Source organism: Nycticebus coucang, chromosome 12 (assembly GCF_027406575.1).
Source record: "Nycticebus coucang isolate mNycCou1 chromosome 12, mNycCou1.pri, whole genome shotgun sequence".
Classification (NCBI taxonomy): Eukaryota; Metazoa; Chordata; class Mammalia; order Primates; family Lorisidae; genus Nycticebus; species Nycticebus coucang.
In genome coordinates this window covers 64,001,312-64,004,971 of record NC_069791.1, presented here as the reverse complement: position 1 = coordinate 64,004,971, position 3,660 = coordinate 64,001,312, and positions in this window count along the sequence as shown.

Here is a 3,660-nt window from a genome sequence, read left to right as displayed (position 1 = left end):
TCAGGGCTCTGCCATCCGGGGCAGAAAGGAGAAGTAGCCTGGGCAGCTTTCCTTTGCCTTTTTTAGGCATAACTCCTGCTAAGAGTCTAGGACCAACTAACATTGGGTTGGGCCATCAGGATCCCCACATGAAATAGCTTCTTCCAGGCTTGGCACCTGTGGCTCAGCGGCTGGGGTGCCAGCCACATACACCACAGCTAGCAGGTTCAAACCCAGCCCAGGCCTGCCAAAACAACAATGACAACTACAATAAAAAAAAAAAATAGTTGGGCGTTGTGGCCAGCAACTGTAGTCCCAGCTACGTGGGAGGCCGAGGCAAGAGAAATCACTTAAGCCCGAGAGTTTGAGGTTGCTGTGAGCTGTTGACGCCACAGCACTCTACCGAGGGCGACTCTGTCTCACAAAAAGAAAGAAAGAAAAAAGAAGTAGCTTCTTCCAAAGGAGCAGACAAAGAGGCTGGAAGACCAGCAAGAATGAAGAGGAGACGGTTCATGTCCTAACCGTTTCCTCCTATACAAGCCTGGTAGGCCTCTGCTCTGTCAGAGAAGCTGAGGGGCACCTAGCAAGGCTGCCATCCCCACCCTGCCCATCCAGTAAAGGGGCCTTGCCCTTGCTGATTCATGAGATGCCCATGGGAACTGACACGGGCCATCCAGAGGTGTGAGGGTGGAAGGTGGTCTTTGCATGCTTATCCCTTCCTACTTCTTTCCTACTTAGACTCTTGGAACAAACACCTAGAACACTCTGCACCCCTGCCTGGTATGAGTTGTTACCTTCAAATTGTGTTTTGGGTGTGGACCTTCCTGCTGCTTCCCAAGGCCTACTGGCTGAGCAGCTCCATCCCCGTCCCTGAGCCCTCTCTGTTTAAGGGAAGATGGGCTCAAGGTCTGTCACATGAGCTGTGGCCATGGCTGGGCAGAACACAGGGAAGAAGGACTCCCAGAAGCCAGGTGGCAGCTTAACCTTGAGGGGCCTACACAGCTGTCCCTGACCACAAATTAAGCCCAGCTAGTACAGTTCACTGCATTTGAAATTAGCTCTTACTTTAGACAGGTTTAGGATATAGCAGTGACAAGTAAATTGCCTTTTGTCACTAAGCTTGAGGAGGGAGCCAGCTTCAGCCTGATTGGACTCTGCCCTAGGAGCCTTTCACTGTGCTCAGCCATCTTTGTCCTCAGCCACCTTTGTGCTTGTGGCAGGTGAGTCAGGGATGCACAAAATATGATGTCCTCATTCATTCCTATTAGCCGCAGACTGCTTGCAGGAGGCCCATTAGAGAAATATGAATGCAGTAAATGCCACAAAGAACAGCAGATGGTATCTAGATAGTTGGTGGGACCAGAGGGAAGACATGTTGACCTTTGCCAAGCAGGCTGGCCCCAGAACACCAGGCACCCTGAAGGGAGGAGGCCCTACCGTGAGAGGAGCATGAGCACAGGGCTAGAGTAAGGAAGTGTAGCAGCTGGCGTGGCCAGGAACCGGATGGGGGGAATGGAGCAGAGCAGAGCCAGTGATGCCCAGCCTGGCCCAATTTCAGCATGACAAAGCCATGTTTGTTTAAGTGCCCAGGTGCTGGGCATGTGGAGTGGCCTCACTCATGGCACCTGGTTGATTTAGTTTGGGATTAATTTTGTGAGTGCTTGGGGTCCTTTCAGAGAGGGAGTGAGGCTGGGCAGGAGCTGGTGCTGGCCTCACTGGGAGTAGCCCCTGCGCAGCCCAGGAAGCAGAGTGGCTGCCTTCAGTGACACCCAGAAATTTGGGTTGCCTCGTTTTTTCACTGGGAACTCTGGAGGGAAGAACTGGACTGAACATGTGGTGAGCCCAGGACATTTCTTGGAAATTGCTTTTTAAAATAGACCCCTGACATGAGCTTGTTTTCATTTGCCTCTTTACCCAAGAAGCTGAGTTCAAAAATAAACCTCAGTTATTTTGGCTTCTCATTAATCAAGGTGATGCTGTATAATGCTGGAAAAGGAAAAACTTTGTTAGCCATTTCCTCTAGGTATTTGCGTTTACTTTAACAGCTCTCAGAAGCCTTGGTCCTTTACAGTAAAACAAGAGGTCTTTCCTACATTACTGGGGCATGTTTATCTCTGACAGCCTGTTGTTCTAAGGGCCGTAAATGTGCTATTTCTTTGGGTTTCTTTGGAACTGGCTTCTCTGAATGCAGTTGCCCTGCAGGTATCACCACTGACCAGCCTGACTGAAGACCTCAGGGCTGGAAGCAGCAGTGCACAGAGCGCCAGGCAGTGCTGGCACCAGCATGAGCTGCTCCCCGGGCTCCCCGGAAGGCCGCTGGAGTGTGGCACAGAAGGACAGCCTTTGTTCACTCACAGCACACTTCGTCCAGGCCCCAGGGCAGGTCTGCAAGCCTCCTCATCAAGCCTTGATTCTCCTGTCTTCATGAGGATAAAAATATTCCTGTTGGGGACTCACCCTTCTTATACAAACAAACCAACGAAGCCCCAGCAACTCCGCGTTTGTTTTAGTTGGCATTTTCACCCAAGAGTGCTGGCCACCCACCCAGGTCTCTCCTCAGAGAGCCTGAAAGTGCTGCAGCAGCCAGAATGCTACCTGCTTGCCAGACACAGGGGCAGGCGCTAGGTGGGGGCTTTCAGGGGTTGAGGTACAAGGTTCCAGGATCTTGGTACTTTCTTTCCTACTCTCCTTTCCTAAGAAAGCTCCTAGGACCAGGGGAGAGCACGGAGAGTTCATGGAAGAGCAGAAATGTCTGAATTTCAACTCCAAGGTTTGGGCATGTTACCAAACTGCCTGTGTCTTAGCTTCTGCAGCCACAGTGTGGGGATGATGCATCAGCCTCTCATGGATATACTGGTACTTAGGAGGGACTCGTAAGAGGTGGTTTATTTGTGAGGGAAGGCTTGCCTATCCTTCCCCAACAGGTCTGGGTACAGCAGCCAGTCCCTCTCTCTGAGGCCCAGCTGCCCCTGCCCTCTGGGTCTGGACAGTGGCTACTCTTGGCACCACACGTAGAACTTCTAAATGTGGGTGTGTCCCTGGAATGTTCTAACATCCCTTTTGAACTTGGTGGGATCTAAATTTGGACTTTCAGCTTTACCATTAGCTGCTTGACTAAGCTGTTGCATGTTTATTTTTCTTTAAGCCCTTTGGAGAGTTCTCGTCAGGGAAAGGTCTGAATCAGATGTCCTGTGGGGTAGTATTAACAGGACAGCATCTCTCCCTCCTGAAGCGGATGGGGCAGAGCTTGCACGTACTTTCCTGCCCCATCAGGCCCACACCACAGGCAGGAGTCTGATGACGACTTGGGGCTTTGGGAAGGAAAAGCGGGACACGAATGAGATGCCAGAAGAGGGATGTCAGGACTGCCCAAAGAGGGATTTGCCTCTTGAACGGGGGGCACTGCTGCTCAGCCTGTCCTCAGAATGTGACTCTGATGCAAGTGTTTCAGCTACTTTAGAAACCACGTTATCTCTCCTAGCCCCATCTCACCACTAACAGTTACACAGATAACCTGTCACGACCCTAAAGTATTTTTAGCTTCATTCAAGCTCCTCTGACTTGACCTACTGAGATGTGTGAGGGTCTCAGAAGAGGAGCCATTGTCCAGCTACAGGAACTGTCCTCATGAACTTTGGAATTTTTAACAGATAAAAAGACAAGAAAGAAGTTGACTTTGCA